This window comes from Macaca fascicularis, chromosome 5 (genome assembly GCF_037993035.2).
Source record: "Macaca fascicularis isolate 582-1 chromosome 5, T2T-MFA8v1.1".
In the NCBI taxonomy this organism is placed as follows: domain Eukaryota; kingdom Metazoa; phylum Chordata; class Mammalia; order Primates; family Cercopithecidae; genus Macaca; species Macaca fascicularis.
The window spans coordinates 95,124,758-95,146,269 of record NC_088379.1 but is presented as its reverse complement, the minus strand read 5'-3'; the positions used below and the strand labels follow the sequence as shown (position 1 = coordinate 95,146,269).

General features: G+C 37.6%; 1 long non-coding RNA gene across 1 annotated transcript in view; it reads right to left on the bottom strand.

Annotated features, from left to right (window-relative positions):
- Window positions 1–239: 239 nt before the first annotated feature.
- LOC135970802 (uncharacterized) overlaps window positions 240–21,512 on the bottom strand; it is a 30,000-nt gene continuing 8,727 nt past the window's right edge. The window contains exons 3-4 of the long non-coding RNA XR_010586650.2: window positions 599–645; window positions 240–490 (exon numbers count right to left, since the gene is read on the bottom strand). This is a non-coding gene — a long non-coding RNA (uncharacterized lncRNA). The remainder of the gene's footprint in view (window positions 491–598; window positions 646–21,512) is intronic.

Here is a 21,512-nt window from a genome sequence, read left to right as displayed (position 1 = left end):
GGAACTTAAAGGAATTAGAAAACATTTATCTTTTTCAAAAAGCTACTGCTTCCAATGGGTGACTATGTGACTAATAAAAACGGAAGGTCTCATTATTTTTATTTAACTGTTAATCAGATGTTGTGAGCCATATGGAAAGAAATTTAATTTAATGTTTTCAGAGATAGGAATGGTGTGTATGTGTTTGTGTGTGTGTTTAAGTACAGTGAAAATAGATATTTAGATCCTTGTAAAAGGAGTTTATCAGCTCTTTTATTTAAACAGTAGAGATAGAAGCACTACGTTTGTGATAATATCATGTTAGCACTACATAATATTTTTTAGTTTACAACATATATTCATAAACATTATTTTACCTGATTTTTACAAGAGTACTATTTTCACAATTTTATTACAGAAGAAACTGGAATCCAGAGAGCTCAGAGTCACAAAGCTACTAAGTGAAAAGACCACGGCTTGAACCCAGGAGATCCTCACTTTTCACCAAAGTCTATGAGAAAAAGTGGAGGAAAGGCATATCATTGAACTCGTTTTCCTGGTGCCTTAGAAAAATGCATTAGGTTACTTCTTACCACCCCATATTTCAATTATTCCTCACCTTACAAGGGGTGCTAGTTCATAGTCTTGTCCTCCTATTGTGGCTACCTGGAGAAAGAAGATATGGCTCACTGATTCATTCAATGAATTTTTGTAGTACTTACCATATGCCTAGAAATGTTTTGAGTACTGCAAATATGTCAGTGAATAAAACAACATACCTGACTTCAGGTTACATTTGTTCATAAATGGTAGGGTGAAACACTTTTTGCATTATAACCCTGAGAGTTCAGAATTCCTCTACTAACCCTTTCCAAAGATGTAAGAGGAGCAAAGACAAATACAGCAAGAGGGCAGGGGTGTTATGGAGATAAAAGAATCTGTGATATGTGGAGTTTAAAATTCAAAGTGTACATATAGTTTCTTATTCACATTTCCTCTCCTTCCTTTTTTATTTCTTCTCTTTTACTCTTCCCAAATATCAGTCAACACTTCTATTTTATCTCATCTAACCAAAGGGAGTATTGCATATGTTCAGTAATCAGGAGTTTAGAAGACAAAGTCCCTCCTAAAGAATGAAACTTCTTCTTTCAGAAGCCTCTCGTAGTGATATCTGAACTGCAAGAGATTTTGACAGTTTCCTTCGTACACGTCAAGGTCTGGTTTCCTAAGACTTGGGATTCCTTTCTAAGTTTGAACTTGGGTCATTTCAGAATTTCAAACGGCAAGGACAGCTACACATATGAGTGGAGTTCCACAGAGAGTGTGAACTCATAGTGCTCAGAAAGCTCATCATATAATCTCAATAAAAACTTCACCTGACCAGGCTGTTTTGAAATTCAACCTTAGTCATTTTAGTGTAATGATCTGACTCTCCAGGTCTTATCTGTTAGCAAGACATCTGGGGAGGCCATTCCAATCGTAAATCATCTGTGCTCATTACCAGAGAAACTTCCATTGTTTGCTGTCTCCCAACTTCTGTGGTCCCAACTATATCAATGATAACATTAAGTGTGACTGCTTAAATAATGCAAGGCAAAGTCTGAGATTATCAGGGTAGACAAAAAAGCAAGACCCAACTATATGCTGTCTACAAAAGAAACTTTTTTATTCAAAGATACAAATAGGTTGAAAATGAAAGGATATCAAAAAATTCAACCAACAACCAAGTAAGGCCGGAAGGTTGATTCTAATATCTGACAAAATAGATTTTTAAACAACAAAAAGAATTGTTACTATAGATAAAGGGAGTCTTATTTTTTCTACACCCACAGCTGTGAGATGAGAGACATTTTATAATGTAAGGAGTTCAATACATCAGGAAGATAAAAGAATTATAAACATACATACAACTAACAACAGAGCACCAAAATGCATGAAGCAAAAACAGACAGAATTGAAAAAAAGAAATAGGCAGTTAAAGAATGGTAGTTGAAGACTTCAATGCCCACTTTCAATAATGAATAGAACAACCAGGCAGAAGATCAATAAGAAAATAAAATATTTGGAAATACTGTAAACCAACTAGACCTAAAAGACATCTATAGGACACTCTACCCAACAACAGGAAAATGTTGTTTGTCTCAAGTGCACATGGAATATTCTCCAGAATAGACTGTATGTTAGGCCCCAAAACAAGCCTTAATAAATTTAAAATGATTGAAAATATACAAATATGTTCTCTGACAACAATTGAATGACTTTAGAAATTAACAGCACAAAAAAATTGGAGAATTCACAGATATGTGGAAATTAATCAACACACTCCTAAATAACCAATAGGTAAAAGAAGAAACTCCAAGAGAAATTAGAAAATAATTTGAGAGGAATACAAGTTAATATACAACATGACAAAAGTTATGTGATGCAGTTTAAACAGTGCTAAGAGGGAAATTTTTAGCTGTAAATGTCTATGTTCAAAAAGAAGAAAAATTTCAAGTCAATATACTAACATTCCACTTTAAGAGACTGGAAAAAGAACAGCAAACTATACTTAGTGCAAGTAGAAGAAAAGAAGGAGTAGAGATTGGAATGGAAATTAATTAAACAGAAATTAGAAAACCAATAAAAAACAACAAACTGAAAGTTGTTTCTTTGAAAAGAGTGACAAAATTAACAAACTTTTAACTAGTTTGACTGAAAAAAGAAAAAAAGATTCAAATTATCAAAATCAGAAATGAAAAATACACCTTACAGAAATTTAAAAAAGAAAGATTGTAAGAAAAGATACTATGAACAATTGTAAACCGTCAGATTAGATAATCTAGATTAAATAGATAAATTCTGAGAAAAATGCGAATTACCAAAAATATCTAAAGAAGAAATTTTTAAAAGCTGATCAAACTATAGCAAGTAAAGAGATAGAATTAGTAATGAAAAAACCAAAAAACTTCCCACAAAGAGAAGCCTTGATCCAGATGGCTTCATTGTTGAATTCTACCAATTATTTAAGAATTCTTCACAAACTCTTTCAAACAACACAAGAAGAGGTAACACTTCCCACCCATTCTATAATGCTAATATTTGCCTTATACCAATACAAAATGCATCACAAAAAATATAAGTCAATATCTTTTATGAATGTAGTTGCAAAATCCTCAACAAAACACTAGCAAACTGATACGGTTTGTATCTGTTTCCCCACCCAAATCTCATGTCAAATTGTATTCCCCAGTGATACAGGAGCCTGATGGAAGGTGATTGTATAGTGGGGGTGGTTTCTCATGGTTTAACATCATCCCCCTTGGTGATGTTGTGGTGAGAATGAGTTATCATGAGATCTGGTCATTTAAAAGTGTGTATCACCTCCCCCATCTCTTTCTTTCTCTTGTTCTTGCCTTTTAAAACGTGCCTGCTTCCTCTTCACCTTTCACCATCATGGAAAGTTTCCTGAGGCCTCCCCAGAAGTCACTATGCTTCCTGTACAGTCTGCAGAACTGTGAGTCAATTAAACCTCTTATCTTTATAAATTACCCAGTCTCGGGTATTTCTTCATAGAAATGTGAGAATGGATTAATACACAAACTAAATTTAGCAACATATGGAAAAGATTATAACTCATAAACAAGTGATATTTATCACAGGTGTGAAAGGTTTTTTTAATATCCAAAAATCAATTAGTATAATATACCATTTCAGTAGAATAAAGGACAAAAACCACGTTTATCTCAATTGATGCAGAAAAAGCATCTGACAAAATTCAGCATCCCTTTGTAATTGAAACACTCAACAATCTAAGCTAAAAAGAAACTTCCTCACCTTGAGAGAGTCCTTTTCCAGCTCCTGGGGTCACCCAGGGCCAGAAGTACCTTCGAGATAAGGTGTCCTGATTCAGACCAGGACCCTTGTTACTGGTCCCATTTTTCCCTTGCAGGGTATTGTCCAATTCTCCCACCACCACAACCACCACTGCCACTGTGATGCATGAGGTCCACTATGGAGTTATTTGGCAGTCTCTTGGCCAAATTTTGGAAGGGTGACCTGGTGAAACAATTACACTGACCAGCACAAGATTTTGTTCATAGTACTAGGCTGCCAGTTCGGTGCTAATGTGCCTGTATTGAGTGATTCTCCCTCATAGCACACAAAGGACAACTTCAGGGCTCTGAGCTACCAAAGTCCACCATGCTCTTTGGGCTTGAGCCACATATGTGGGTCCATACATTGTTTCGCATCCTTCCGTATTTCAACTGCTGATGACTGTAGGTTCACTTCCTAATTTACAGCACCCAAGAACCATGGTTATAGCAGTAGATGTCCTTTACTCTGTGAGTCCCCTTACTGCTGGCACCAAGGGCAGTCACCCCATCCTCTCTGAAGGCTTCATGCCATGCGTCAGGCAGTCCTCCAGGTGTGGCCATCTCTACGTCCTCCCTTCTGATTTCTGTTCTGTCTTTCTCATAATCAATGTGGTACCATCGTACTCCCTCAGTCAGCCTTAAGCCATACCAACAATAATATAAACACTTCTTATACGAATAGGATAATTTTTGTTGTTCAACCCACAGAGCCTTTGCCTATTTTCCCCACTGGTAGGTTGTGTGAAGAGGGGAAGCTTGCAACCAACATTTAGAGAGATCACATTCTGGGGATGTTGTGATTACTACCTAAAGAGTTCTAAAGAAGATATGGCCTTGCATTTATGCTGTCAAATTCTGAACAGTGAATGTAACATGAGCAGGAAACAAATTATTCTTCACACTTTCCCAAACACCCTAGCTAAAATTTGTGTGTGTGGTTGTCATCAATAAAGCACAGTAGCAATGTCTGAGACACTTGCTGGAAGCCAGTATTCACCAGCAGCACTTTTGGGGGATGAGACTACACTGGATTTCTCAGGATTCCTGTAAGGAAATCTGCCTTGCTGGGGTTTCTCACAGACTATGAGAATTAGAGCTGTCACCATTTATCCAGTTAACTGCTCAGATACAGCCCAGACTAGGTCCGTAAGTTAAACCCCAGAGTGTCAGGATGACTGCCTGCTGTCTCTCTAGTATTTACATTTGAAGGAGGAATGAGGCACTAGGAACGTGGAGATATTCATAGACTGGAAAAGCAGAGGCACTTGGGATTATCTGACACCTGGAGAGATTTTATTTACACGTCAAACACTGGAGTTAGGTTTTGGGCCTATGACTTTTCCAAGGAGGGAGACAAATCCCTGCTTTCTTGGAGCAGAGAAAAATGACTTTTCTCTGATCTATCTCCTATGGAGTGTCTCACTCTTTGTGTAAGATATTTGATCTGGCCCTGATAGTGTCACCTCAGGGATAAGCACTGGGGCAAGGGACTGGAAATGCCAGTTCCTGTTGAACTGCTTCTGGGGATAGTTTGCTAGGTAAAAAAGATTTTTTTTCCATAAAAGTTAAACTTTTCAGAACATTGCAAATAAAGGCAAACATATTGCAACAAACTAGTTTTGAGACAACATTTCCTGGATTTCTATGAAATGGTAGAACTGACGGAGAAAATGTGGATGGATATAGAATTGAAGAGTGATATGCAGCAAATAACTTTCCTAAAACAAAATCTTCAAATAGCTCAAAGAGATGGAATGAAGCATGAGCATTTTAATTGATTCTGACAATATAGTAGTTCAAGTTCTACAGAGCTTCATAGTTTTCATACTCATTACTGCATCAAGAAAAAACACTTAAAGACTGAACTTCAGTTTGTCATCTGTAAAATGGGCATAATCACATCTACCAGAGCTGCAAGGGGGATACAAAAGGATGTGAGTAAAGTATTTGACATACCCCCTAGTGTAAAGTGCTCAATAAATTCTAAGCAAACTGAAATGTCAGAGTTAAGTGATTGCCTTAACACAAATTGCTAATGATAAAAGTTTATTCACAGTTTGTTAGAGACAAAGTCAGAATTAGAATTGCTGATTGAGTGTTTTATTTTATGCCATGAGTATAGGCATTGGGTTCTAGAGCTCCTACCAGGTCAGACCGGTTTGTACTGATTTGTGAGAGCCAACTGTGAACAAACACTTCCTAACTCTCCATTTGGTAACATTAATGTTTGTAACTTGAAATCGACTATGGGAAGATTATCTACACCACAGAAACTGCCAAATGCTACTAATCAAGGCTTTTGTTTATAGGGGATCCAGTTATTAAATATGCACCAGCATACCACTAATCTAGGGTTATAGATGTGGACTCAGTGGCACAGGTGGTATTCAGTTCAATATCATGAATGTGATGCATACATCCGCTCTCTGAGAAACCACTAAGGATTTCAAGTCACAGGTTCCATTACAGCTAATATAGTTTCCAATGTGTACTTAATTACTTAGAGGCAGCTTCCAAACTGGGTGATTCTTACTCCATAAGTCACTAGATGTCTTTTTTTAAGTCTTATAGTATTTGTTTTCTGAGCATTGCCTTTCCCTATATCTCTTGAAGGTGGAATAAAAGGCCTTCAGAAAAATCAGAACATTGATTTTTATTTCCATCTCTTTTATGTTGACAGTTCAGTGAAGCTTCCCCACTAGGCAGAATTAATCGCTCTGGCCTCTGTGCTCCCTAGCATTTTGCTCACTGTTAATATTGCACTTACCACATTGTGTTACTGTCTGATTTTTTCCTGCTTCTTTTCTTGGCAGGATCATGGGCTGCTCAAAGGCCTCCCATTCACCTTCTCATCACTGGCACCCAAAATGCACCTGGCTCACGGTAGGCATTCAGTAACTGTTGAGCTGACTTGATCTGGTTCAGAAGAAAATAGATACAGCCAGCTTTTTTTGATAGATATTCCTCAATTAAAAGAGGGGTGCATTTTGGAAAACTAACTAAGTTATTTTTCTAAGTCACAGAAATGTTTAAGCAGTTCCTTCTATAATGAAATGCAAATCACATTCTCAATGCAATGGAGAAGGAAAAGACAGAGCAGTGGGATTTCTGTCAAGGAAGGCACAGAGTGTACCTGAATTCTTTATGTTACCAGGAGCTCTAGGTGTTCTGATACCACAATGAAATAGCCTGGAGGTGTAATATACAATCATTACATGATGTTACCTAAATGCATATTCTAATTCAACAGTTATTTACTTCACTGAACCTTTAATTCCCTTTTAGAGCAAATACTTTCTGAGGTCTCCCTTCATTATCCTAGAATTCATAGACAGTATAGCCTTCTTAAAGTCGTTATTTCAATAAATCAATGTCATACCCTAATTGTAATCTAAATAAAAATATTAAATTAGGCAATTCATAGTAAAATAGTATCTATTTGAACACTAGAAGACATATTAAGTGGTCAGATGCTTACCTCAAAGCATCACTATGAATCGGTCAGCCACAGTGTACACTGATACAGGTAGCTTGCACTGGTGATTGGGATAACAAGGTGTTGGATCTGGCGATGTGATTTTCAGAAAGAACAAAAAATTTGCAGGAGTTTAGAAAAAGATGAAGTGCGTATTACTTTAGATTTACATGGCAGTCAAATTCCTGGAAAAGTTATCATGTATTAAAATTGCACAACTACTTTACATATAAAATTGGGTTCGGTTCTAAAGTTGGGTAATTATAAAAGCTTTACAGATTATAAACATGAATGTCTGGGAAGACTTCAAAAGTCATGTTCAACGTGGGTTAAGCTTATTGTGTGGGATTTCCCTGAATATTGGAGATGTCTTTCATACCTGGCACCCACCCACCGTGTGCTGGGAATCTACCCACCCCTACTGTGTCACTATGACAACCAAAATTGCCTCTATTTCCCAAACAGCTCCTAGTGTCTTAGAACCACTGACCTAAAGAGAATGTAACCTTTTGGTAAAATGAAGATATTCTTACCAACCTTACCTAAATCCCAAGGCTGATATGAAAATCAAATGAGAAAAAATGTTTCTGAAAGCCCATTATAAACCACAACACATCAGAGAAATAAACAGTTTTATTATGTTTGCCAAGACTTACGTTGGAGCAAATTTGGACATTTCTAGCACTTCCATAACTCTGAGACCTTGTCACTGTGACAGTATTACCTCTAGAAGACTGTCTCTCCACACCAAGTAAAAGGCTGTCTCTCCATGCCAGAGTGTACTGAAGTAACTTTTTTCCTACTATCTGTTTTTGCTTTGGTATTTAAGAAGCAAATCTGAAGTATAATATCATACTAACTAGTTGGTACTGCCATCTAGTGACTTTCATAAACCAATTGTCCAGCTCTGTCAAATTTAGCTCTTCAGCCATTTAAACAAATCAAGTGCATAAATATTCTATTTTCTAAATCTCACATTTTTCTCTCATTTATGTGAAGGTTTTTTCTGGGAGAAAGCTGCTATTAAAATGTCTTTAAAAAATAGCATGCCACTAGCACTTTGCTGAATGGCTGCTTCACAGCATGATAGTACTCACTATGAATTTTGCAATGTGTTTTAACTAATGCTCGCAGGTACCTAAATCTTGATATCCACATTAGTAGCATTTCTTTTTCTGTATCAGGAAAGTAAGGGATGCTTTGGTGTCATGACAAACAGATTTATTCCAGATTTTTTTCAGATTTGGCCAGTATGTCTTTGCTCAAGCATCCAAACATCTGACCTCAGTGGCAGTGTTCAAGCAGTTGGAATCTTAGCAAACTGCCATCCATCTTATCTGATTTCTCAGACAAGTCCACCTCTTGCCCAAGGAGCATCACCAGTAGAAGCTGAAGAGGGATTTGTGCTGTGTGCTGCAAAGTGTCATCTGAGGTCAATGTGTTGTCAGTGATGGCTTGTGCAGTAATGCCAAGATTTAGCATGTGACCTGAGCCCTGCAGCCTGCATGCTCTATAAGGCTTGTGGCTCCAGAGATGATTCCTCAGAGGGCTGATAATGAAAAAGGCAAACCTCCATTTGCTCAAAAAGACACATAAATCTGCAGTCGACTTTTAATTACACTCTTTCTCTTACTCTTTTTGCCCAATGATAGTTTAAAAACTTAGAGCATAATTTTTTGCCTTTACCACCATTTTTTCTAAATGCAATATTATATCATTTTCTGTATTTTCAAGGGATAAAGCAAAAATACAAAAACAAAACAAAAAATATATATTCCCCTAATTATTAAGGTCCTATGCTGGGCTTTTTTTTTTTTTTTTTTTTTTTTTTACTGTCATTCATTGAAGAGAGTCAAGTCCCTCTCACCTGTATTCTTTTAGCATGCTGTGTTATTTTCTGGAAGTATTTATCACAATGGTAATGGATTTGGGTTAAACATCTGCAATCCTGCTAGAGCAAAGACAACATAAGACTAGGGAAAGACAGCATCTATCTAGACTAGCTTGGCCTCCCCAGAGCAAAGCACTGGGTCTTCTTGCACAAGTTGGCACTAAAAATATTCATTAAATGAAAAGTAAGTGAACAAATGCCTTAAGATTTGACTTTAAATTATTTCTTCTGACAATCATCTCTATTTATTTTAAACTGCACACAAAAAGTCAATTGCTACCATTTTTCCTTGATCTTAGCTCTATTAACCCAACTTTTATGCTAATGAGCTATTAAACTTGTCTTAGTTGCTTGATATCTTTGTTGCTCAATTTCCTCATTGGTGAAAATCAGAATATTACAGTGAAAGTGATAATTTGTGTCTCCTTCCTCTACTAATTATGCTTTGTTTCTGTTTTATAGCTAATCATCATGTCCAGAACTCAACAAACAATGTCAAATAACAATAATAACAGAAGAATCAGACTCTTAGTTTTTAAAGACCTATGGGAAAGATCATTTGAATACACTAAGCCCAGTGCCCACTTGCTTCCAAAGAAGTGTTGTCAGAGTTATTTTTGAAGAGTATCCTCCTAAAGGTTCTAAGATATTTCAAACTTAGAGCCTAAGAGCAAAATGAAGAAAATGGGACAAACAGCACAGTTTCTTTTAAATAAGCTGTACTTTAATACTTTAAATCTAAATCCTGAATCATAACACAGTAGTAAAATCATTCGAGTACTGGCAATTAGTTGGAAAAGACAGATGATTTCATAGCCTTCTGAGGTAATAATTTGCAGGAAAGCCCAAAGATTCAATGTTTTAAGTATTCTTCTTTGTATTTGATCAGTGTAATCTTCTTGTTCAGTTTAATGATGATGTTAACATTAGACTGTCCAAAACCTTTGATTTACTGCTAATTGTCAACTTCTGAGCCATGCTGGGCAGATTCTCACACCTGCATTCATAGACATAATTATATGAACCCCCTCTCTTTAGTAGTCAAGGCCATAGATTTAAAATATAGGAAAAATAGTAGCTTTGAGGAATCTTTTTTGTAAAATCCAAGATTTATGTTTATGATTTTTAAAAATCTATCTAATAATGTATAGATAGCTTCTTTGCCTTTTTAGAACCACCCTTAATGGTTTTTCCTCTGTATGACTTCTGGCATTTTCCAAATGTTCTACAAAGTGCCCACAACCATTAAATGGTTTTCCCTTTGTCCATTCGGATCCATTCTCCACCCTCTTCTGCACCACAGTATGCTCCAGGAGGATCTTCTCTATGGGCTTCCTTCCTTACACTATGGTTGCAGATGAGTTTTGCCAACTGGAGGCACCCAGAGCAAATCAAAAGTATAGGGAAAAAGAGAATGGCATTTATTCACTCACTCCTTACTGGACCATGGTATTTGCCAGTGTCTGCAGTTTTCTTCTGCTCACCATCGCTGTTGCTGGGTGCCTTTGCACAGTCACTCAATGCACAACACGTTGGTACTGGAATAATCTAAAACAATGCCCGGTTTTCTCAGATGACAAAATACTGGCGATTTAATTGTTAGAATCTTCCACCTAATTTGGATGTCACACAGCTATCCTATAATGTAATGTTATCCAATTTTTAAGTTTTTGTTTGTTTGTTTGTTTGAGACGCAGTCTCGCGCTGTCCCCCAGGCTGGAGTGCAGTGGCGCGATCTCGGCTCACTGCAAGCTCCACCTCTCGGGTTCACACCATTCTCCTGCCTCAGCTTCCCGAGTAGCTGGGACTACAGGTGCCCGCCACCGCGCCTGGCTAATTTTTTTGTATTTTTAGTAGACACGGGGTCTCACCGTGTTAGCCAGGATGATCTCGATCTCCTGACCTCATGATGAACCTGCCTTGGCCTCCCAAAATGCTGGGATTACAGGCGTGAGCCACCACGCCCGGCCCACTTTTTAAGTTTTAAGCAATGAAATAGGATAAAAAATGGAACGCTATAGTGTGTAAAACTGAACTCAATGTGCAGAAGACTCATTTAATACACACACGTCTAACACACATGCACACACCACACATACAAATATGTGCGTGTGTATATATACAAATATATATAATTTAATCTGTATAGTACAAAGGAAATAATTAAATTGGAATTAATTAAATCAGTTCATATGTAGAAATACTTTACTAAACTACTACTTAATAGTAAATCCTATTTTAAGGGAATATATTACACATAAATCCATTTAGTGTGCTTAAAGTAGATATCAGTATGACTTAGGCTATCCTAAAACATCAACCTTTAAAAGGTTTTAATGTAGCTATTACATCCACTTCCTCTACATATATTTTTATTTTCAAATCATATGTACTTTGGAAACCAGCTATGCCTAAGATAGTGTTTTACCCCAAATCCTATTTATTTATTTTTGTTGTAAATTAGTAGTTTCTACCTCGTGAAGAGTCTATCCATCTGCTAGGGTGGCTTCAACAAAAAATATATGTATATATTTTCTCACAGTTCTGGAAACTGGAAGTCCATGATCAAGGTGCCAGCAAATTCAGCTCTTGATGAAGACTCTCCCCTGGCTTGCAGACTGCTGCCTCTCCATGTGTCCTCACTTAGTCCTTTCTCCTCTGGTGGGAGGTGGAGAAAGAGACCTCTCCGGTGTCTCTTTTTTTCTTACAAAAACATCAGTTTTGTTGGATTAGGGATTCACCCTTATGACTTCCATTAACCGTAACTGGTTTCCTAAAGGCCCTATCTTCAAATACAATGACATTGGAGGTTAGGACTTTAACATATAAATCTAGGGATGACATAATTCAGTCCATAAAATTCTGCCCTCTGACTCCCTCAAAATTCATGTGCTTCTCACATGCAAAATATACTTCTTCCATCCCAGCAGCCCTGAAACTCTTAACCTATTCCATCATCCATTCCAAGACCAAAGTCTCCTTTAAATCAGGTACGGTGAGGCTTAATGAGACTGATGCTTTGTCCTAAGGCAAAATTTCTCTCCAGCTGTGAGCCTGTGAAACTAGACAAGTTATGTGCTTCCAAAATACAATGGTGAGACAATCATAGGATAGGCATCTCGCTTTCAAAAAGGAGAAAATAGGAAAAAATAAGGGTTTAAAAGCAAGGCCGAAAACCCAGCAAGACAAATTCCATTCAACGTTAAGCCTTGAGAATAATCTTTTTGGCTTTATGCTCTGTTTTCCAAGCCTACTGGGTGGCAGCTTAACTCCAGGGCCCTAGGCAGTGGTCTCACCCCCTCAGCTCTTCACAGGGGCAACCTGGCCCACTGAAATCAAGAAGGTGAGTTCGTCCTCTGAAATGAAGGAGGAAATAGCTTTACCCATGGGCCTGTGGTGGAAGTGGCAACTCTGATGATCTTTAAATAGCTTTCATGGTCATTCTTCCCTTTTCATGAAAGATAAGGCATGGTCATCACTGGATGGCTCTACTGTCTCATGTTTTAAATCCCAGAAGTTGGAAAACCTTTCTTCATTTTGTCCTATCTCTATACCCTTCAGTTCAAACTCCAGTGAATTTGCAGGTGTAAGCTCATTTCTTCCTGGCTTCTGCTGAGATGGCTGATTAAAATTATGGGTAATCCCTTTGTTAGGTGATTGTCCAGCCATAACCTTGGTGTGCTCTCCTGAATACTCTTTCTCATGTTTTGCAATATGAATAGGCTTAGGATTTTCCAAATCTTCAAGTTTTGGTTACTTTTTGCTTAGTAATTCCTTCAATCTCTCTCTCTCTCTTCTCACATTTTACTACAAGCAGTAAGGAGAAAGCAGGCTGCACTTTCAACACTTTGCTGAGAAATCTCCTCAGCTAGAGTTTCAGTGTCATCATTCACAAAACCAATCAAAGGAATTGTACATAGCATTGTATTTGAGTTGAAGTTGTTTCCCATGCGGTACACATTAACAATTCAGAAGCCATAATACAAGTGTAGTGAAAGTGAACAATTAAGTAAAGGAATGGCAACTGTGGGAGCCAGGTTTCTCACAGTTGGAGTGGGAGGTTATAGACAGGTAACAGAAAACCAGAACGATTCATGTGGTAATAAATGAGTTATAAACATCAGTGTGTATATTAGGGTTCTTCAACAGGACAGAACTAATAGGATAGATGAATATATGAGGAGAAGTTTATTAAGAATTGACTCACACAGTCACAAGGAGAAGTTCTACAATAGGCCATCTGCGAGCTGAGGAGCAAGGAAGCCAGTCTGAGTCCCAAAACCTCAAAAGTAGGGAAGCCGATAGTGCAGCCTTCAGTCTGTGGCTGAAGACCCAGGAGCCCCTGGCAAACCATTGGTGTAAGTCCAGGAGTCCAAAAGCTGAAGAACTTGGAGTCTATTGTTCGAGGGCAGGACACATGCAGCACGGGAGAAAGATGGAGGCTGGAAGACTCAGCAAGTCTGCCCTTTCCATGCTTGCTTTTATGCAGCTGATTAGATGGTATCCACTCAGATTGAGGGTGGGTCTGTCTCTCCCAGTCCACTGACTCAACTGTTAATCTTCTTAGGCAACACCCTCACAGACACACCCAGGAACAATAGTTTGCATCCTAAAATCCAATCAAGTTGACACTCAATATTAATCATCAAAGTATGAATTCATTTTTAGCTGACTGTAAATACAGATGGGGCAATATTTATATATTTGTGTACATATACAGGTTAGTATACACACATATATATTTTGCTTTGTTAGCTAAGAGGACCTAAAAGAAATGACACCCTGGAAGGGATGAGCACACTCAGTGCCTAGATCTTGGCTTTTATTAATAGTACCAATTTTATTCTCCAATAAAGGGAACTAGAGTTCCTTGGATAAATGGCTGACTGTAGGACTGGGACAAGAAATATACAAAATGAGAAATATATTAGAAGAGGTGAGAAAACATTGTAGTGCCCAAAAGTAAGAAAGTACTCCAATTCACAAACACATACACACGCACATGCAGGTGTGCGTGTGCACGCACACACACACACTGATGGGTATATCAAAGGGACATAAGAGTTAACTGAGAGAGCTCCCTATGGCCAAAGTTGAAATTTTTTATTTTTTATGTTTTAAGAGACCAGTTCTCATTTTGTCACCCAGGCTGTAGTGCAGTGGTGTGATCATAGTTCACTGCAGGCTCAATTTCCTGGGTTCAAGTAATACTTCTACCTCAGCCTCCTGAGTAGCTGGGACTACAGGCAGATGCCACCACACCTCGCTAATTTTTCAGTTTTTTGTAGAGACAGAATCTTGCTCTGTTGACCAGATTGGTTTTGAACTCCTGGATTCAAGCAATTCTCCCTCCTCAGCCTCCCAAAGTGCTGAGAGTACAGACATGAGCTACTGTATCTGGCCCAAAGTTGAAATAATTTGAGCAACAAATAAGTAAAGTGGTATTGGATTATCACTCGAAGTGTAAAATAAATAGCCATGAGTCCATATTGATATAAATAAATGACTAAGTAAATACATAATGGGCTGTGCGTGGTGGTTCACGCCTGCAAACCCAGCACTTTGGGAGGCTGAGGTGGGCAGACCACTTGAGGCCAGGAGTTCAAGACCAGCCTGGTCAACATGCAAAACCCTGTCTCTACTAACAATACAAAAAATTAGTGAGGAATGGTGGCGCATGTCTATAGTCCCAGCTACTCCAGACGCTGAGGCAGGAAAATCACTTGAACTCGGGAGGCAGAGGTTGCAGTGAGCAAGATCGTGCCACTGCATTCCAGCCTGGGTGACAGAACAAGGCTGTCTCAAAAAAAAAAAAAAAAAAACCCAACAACAACAACAGCAACAAAAACATAATGGGAGGCTGGAAAAGGCAAATCCTCCATGCAGGAGAACTGCAAACAATTTATGTGTATTCTTCACCTGATACTTCACTCTCAAGGAGGGAGAATATAATTTCTCACTCCTTATATGCACGTGCTGTGCATGGTGACTACCTTTCAAAGACTACAGACTGAAAAGGGGTAAAAAGTAACTTTACAAGGAAGAAACCGAACACTACCTCAACCAGGTGACAAAGGTTAACATCAGCTGTGATGAGTCATGTGGGCTATTAGCTACCCTTGATAAGAAGGAATGAGAATTAACTTTGATCTCTTCCTTACAAAAACGCTTATCCCAATCTAATAGAAAATAAATGCAAGTTTCAACTGAGGAACATTCTACAAAATACCAGACCAGCATTTGAAACAATTGTCAAGGTCATCAAAATCAAGGAAAATATGTAAAACTCCCATAGCAAAAAAAAGCTAAGAAGAAATGATGACGAAACACAATGTGGCATCCTGGATGGGATTCCAGAACAAAAAACAAAAGCATTAGGTAAAAATCAAAGAAATGTAAATAAAGTGTGGACTTAATTAGTAATAATGTAGCAATAGTAGTTCCCTAATTATGACAAATGACCCAGAGTAACGTAAAATGTTAATAAAATGGTAAAATGAGGATGGGGTACACAGGAACAATGTACTATTTTCACAGTTTTCTATAAATCAAAAAAAGTTTAAAAATAAAAAATAAAGTTAGTTTATTTATTTTATTTTTATTTTTATTTTTTGAGACAGAGTCTTGCTCTGTAGCCAGGCTGGAGTGCAGTGGCACACTCTCAGCTCACTGCAACCTCCACCTCCCAGGTTCAAGCGATTCCCCTGCCTCAGCCTCCCAAGTAGCTGGGATTACAGGCCCGGCTAATTTTTTGTATTTTAGTAGAGATGTGTTTCGCCATCTTGGCCAAGATGGTCTCGATCTCCTGATCTTGTGATTCGCCCGCCTTGGCCGCCCAAAGTGCTAGGATTACAGGCATGAGCCACTGCGCCCAGCCAAAAATAAAGATTATTTTTTAAAAACTGTAAGTTAGATTACTTCTTTCAAAATGGAAATATGTCTACCACATATGATTAAATTTTAAAAAAAGATTTGAAAAGTGAAATTTAAAAAAAGATTTTAAAAGTAAATTTAAAAAAAGATTAAAAGTAAGTTTTCAAAGGTTTTATAGTAAATGTTATTGACAATAATAATTAGAATTTTACATCAAAATTCTTTCAAGATATTTATGAATGAGTAGGAAATTCTAGAAACATCCTTTTCCAGAAGTTGATGATTCTGCCGCATAAATGTGAACCTCTGCAAAGCTGGCCAAGCTTTTACTCTAGAGTAGCATACTTAGTTAATTCATTTGTTCATCAGTTTTCCAGTGGTGTCTCATTGCTCATTATCTGAGGTAGCTGATGAGTTTTTAGGACATTTTAATAATTTATGCCCTAACATCATACATAATGTTGTGGTATAATAATTCACTTCTTATCATTATAAACAGAGTCATTGTGGCCTGAATTGTTGCCCCTTCTTCTCTGTAATACCAGTTATGGCTATTATTAACACACGTCCATGTACCTCCTGTAAACATCAGTACTTTGAATCTGAGCCACATGAAGTGTTAACAAGTCCACAATGAGTAAAAAAATCGCCAGGCCAAAAATCAGTCTCCCTAAAAATGCTAATTACCTCCTAGATGGAGGTAAATCTCCAAACAAGGCACAAAGCACTAAATCATTTATAAAGCTGAAAAGTCATTTAAATATTTTGGGAGACGAGTGGGGATGAATGAATAAATGAAACATAACATTTTTCAATACTCAGGGTCCCTAAGCACTGGATTAACTTGAAGACTTATAAGACTTTTACTTCTAGAATTCCTAATTTTTCAGGAAAAAAAAGTCATTTGATGAAAAACCATGTTATTTGGTAATGCATCTTTATATCGTATTTCATCAAGTTTTATCAAATATCAAATAGCAAAAGAAAAGATAAACAGAAGTATAAGATGACTAAAGATAGATTAATTTTAGCTTTGTGGTCAGCAAGAAGCTAAGCAAAGATTATGTAGAATAAAAGTAAAAATAATAAGACATATATATAGCATATCAAATAGAATGGGACTTAACCTCAGTAATAATTAAAAGATCAAAGATAAATGTGCAATTATGAATTACATTCACTCAGATGACAATTTAAAGAATGGGCTCAGTTTCCCTTAGGAGGGGCTTTTCCCATAATGCTTAGATATAATTAATTGGCCTGCTTATTTGGGAAGGGGAAGAAAATCATTCACAAGGTAGCTAACCTTTCCTCCATGGAGTCAAAGATTGCAATTATGAGCAAAACAGCAGGTCTTTATCTAAGGGAAAAATTAGCACAGCTCTCTCAGTCTTTGCAGAGAGCAGCTTTAAGAATTATCGAAATACTCAACATTTCAGACAAGCGGCTTATCTTGCACTCAATCAATCAGTTGTTTGAATTTCACACATATTTATTTGTATTACTCTAAACTGGTTGTATATAAATTCATGAAAGCTAAAGATCTCAATTATTTCAAAATTATTTGACATTATTCTAGCCAATTCCCAGAGTGTTCGTTCGTTTCCACCTTTCTCAAACTACCTTGCCTGTTCTTCAGCGAATACTTCTATCAAAAGGCTTAGTTTCATCGGCTTTTAGAATATTGGTTAAATTTTGCTGTCCTTAACTCAGTTTAAATTACCCAGGATTCATGGTGTGCCTCAACTACACTAAACTTCAGTCTTTCTGTTAAACCCACTAGGCTTTCTTAGTCTGCCAGTGACTGTACTTTTGTTGTGGCTTACTGACCTGCACCCTGGGCTGCCCCTCTGGGACTTGTTGTTACCTCTGTGACATTAAAGATTTTAAAACTTCATTCTGGCCGGGCGCGGTGGCTCACGCTTGTAAATCCCAGCACTTTGGGAGGCCGAGGCGGGCAGATCACGAGATCGAGACTATCCTGGCTAACACAGAGAAAACCCGTCTCTATTAAAAATACAAAAAAATTAGCCGGGCTTGGTGGCGGGTGCCTATGGTCCCAGCTACTCGGGAGGCTGAGGCAGGAGAATGGTGTGAACCCGGGAGGCGGAGCTTGCAATGAGTCGAGATCCTGCCACTGCACTCCAGCCAGGCCGAAAGAGAAAGACTCCGCCTCAAAAAAAAAAAAAAAAAAAGCTTCATCCTACATATAAGAGTTACTTCCTGTACTTGCACCATACATAATACACTCTAAAAATGTGCTTATGTGATACACTAGAACTTATGCAGTAACCAATGGAGGAGGAATCTAGAGCACTAACTAGGTTTGTTCCAAAACAGCAGTCTGAAATTCAAGTCTTAAATGGCATCCCATTTGAAATAGATCTATGTAAATATCCTGACATACATGAAGGTAGGGAAGAGGGAGCTGGGGGATGGTCTGATCTTAACAAAGAAGAGAAAAGCAAAAGATGGAATGCTATTTGAGTCATGATATTGTAGCTCCCTTTAATTTGGAACACAACTCTAGTAAGGGGAGTTGGTCAAGTTGATCCGGATGACAGCCGATGCAGAAGCCTGAGGCAGAAGCCTCCTGCAGAGGTCAGCTCCCTGAAATATGAAACAGTGTGAAGACAGGATGCGTAATAAAGCAAAGTGCAAAATGGCTCTACTATATTTGGAATGCTGGTGTCCCCTCAAAATTCATATGTTGAAATCCTACCCCCAAAGGTGATTGATATGGTTCAGCTCTGTTTCCCCACTCAAATCACACATTAAATGATAATCCCCAATGTTGGGGGAGGAATCTGGGGGGAAGTGATTGGATCACGGGGGTGGATTTTCACTTGCTATTCTGGTGACAGTGAGTGAGTTCTCATGAGATCTGGTTGTTTAAAAGTGTATAGCACTTCCCTCTTCACTTTTTCTCTCTCCCTCTTGCTCCACCACGGTAAGATGTGCTTGCTTCCCCTTTGCCTTCCATCATGATTGTAAATTTCCTGAGGGCTTCCAGTCATCCTTCTTGTACAGCCTGTGAAACTGTGAATCAATTAAATGACTTTTCTTCATAAATTATCCAGGCTCTGGTAGTACTTTATAGCAGTGTGAGAATGAACTAATACAGTGGTGGTACAAGGAGGTTGTGCCTTTGGGAGACAATTAAGTCACAGAGGCAGAGCCTTTATGAGTAGGATTACTGCCTTCATAAAGAGGCTGAAGGCAACCCCATTTCCCTTCTGTCATGTGAGGTTACAGGAAGAAGACAGCTGTCTATGATGAAGTAGGCCCTTACCAGACATTGAATCTGCCAGCAGCATCTTGATCTTGGACTTCCCAGCCTCCAGAGTATAAGAAATAAATATCTGTTGTTGATAAGCCATCCAGCCTATGATATTTTGTTATAGCAACCTGAATGGACTAAGACAAACTCCAAACAACATAGTTGCCAGTATCATCATTTACAGAGACCTCTCACTTCATGGTGGCTGAAGAACCTGGGTCTCATCTTGAGTCATATCTCTTACTAGTGGCCACTGGACACTTGGCTCAGTACTTCTGCTTTCTGGCTTTCCCCTGATACTTAAGTGTGGCCATCACTTTCCTGAATTTTGAAATCCACAGATAAATCTGCCATCTATTATATGGGTCAGCTGGTGAATGATTTACTAGGTTATCTACCCCTTGGTCACCGCTATAAGACAAACTGGAGATGCCACAATCCATTTTCTTTATACAATGTTGTCACATGTGCCTTCTCTCTTGTTTCTTTTGTGGCAGCATGGGAATCACCTAGAGTTTCTCTTGAAGTTTTTCTTCTCAATCAACCTGGAGTCAGTTTATCCCACCCTAGATTTCTGTTCTCTTTCAAACCAACAAAATAATTGTCAGTCTACTTATATGAAGGACAGCCTACCTATACTGGAAAATAACAAAACTTTTATTTTAAATATTGCAACTTACTAGTTAAACAACTAGATATACTATAAGAGTAAGTTAGTCTTGAAAATGACAATAAATTCTTTTGTTCTAAAAATTTCATAAGAAAAATTGATTATAATTTTTCTAAAAGGTAAAGAATGCTGAAAAATAGTATGTATGTTGCACTTACAAATGCATTCTTTAACATTTTTAAGAAACTGTCATACTTTAACTAAGACTAGCTATGTGACATTTAAATCCTATCTATTCTACTAAAAATTTGCAATAGTTTAAGTAAAAAGGAGTCTTTATCATGTAGACAAAACAATGATAATCTGACTGAATTTCATTTAAAGGATTATATCAATAATCCCATCCCATAAAATTTTAACAAGCACGGACACAATCTGATATAAGCAAAGTCTGGTTGTTAGAGCAATCAGGCAATTGATAAAAAGAGAAACCAATGCTCTCTAGAAGAATACATCTTCAGTGAAAGTCTTGTAAAATTTACACATATAGAATTGCAACAAATAAGAGGTCACAATTTTAAAAAGCAAAATCATAGGACATACGTAAGGGAAAAAGCCACCATATATGAGTCGGCAGAAAATAACCAACAACAAACCTAAAACCACAAAGATATCCAATATTGCTATTTTTTGATACTCAATATAAAATAGGTACATTAACTACATGAGAAAAAATTTAAAAGCACATTGAAATCATTGGAAAGAAGAAAAATACACCCTGAATCAACACTTCATCTTAACCTATGAATTTTGATACTACTTTTAGAAAGCTTAGGATTAACTCTATCTACATTGAAAAAAATAAAACTCAAAGAGCTCTGGACTAATAATGCCAGGAAATTGAGGAGAAAATGAAAGCATATCAAAATCAGAAAGATTCCTTAAAAACCTTTTAAGAAGTGGTTAAAATTCTAGATCCTTTCTCCAATGCCACACAAATATATAAATGTTCCTTTTCTTCCTAGTGAAACAGTTAGATTTATTCCCATAGAAGATAGAAAAACAGAGGGTCTATGGATTAGAAATTCCAAGCATTGTTGGAAACGTGAATGCTGACTCAGCCATTGCCATGACAGTCAAGAAGACAGTATGTTAAAAAGGTGTGACTGAAGAGAGTTTTAAGGAGGTACTACTTACAAAGCTGTGGGTTAAAAAAATGCTGAAGCATCTATAGATTTGTAACAGGGTAGATAAAGTTAGTTTTCAGCTTCCTCCAGATATGATAAACCAACTTTTTTAGGCTTTCTAATCAATTTCCATTTGGCTGTCTAATTTCTAGCTTCTAAAATGTTGTTGCTTGATCTTCCTTTCTATGCATCTTGTTCTTGTCTTGTACCTCTTTCCTTACAGCACAAAGAAAGCTGCTATCACATCTAGGCCCAAAAAGGAAAGAGAAGGAAGTATTTAGCTGTGTGGAGAAAGAACTGGAGGAGGTGACTTCTGGACAAGAACTGAAGAAGTAGAAGGAGAAGACAGTTGTGGCCAAT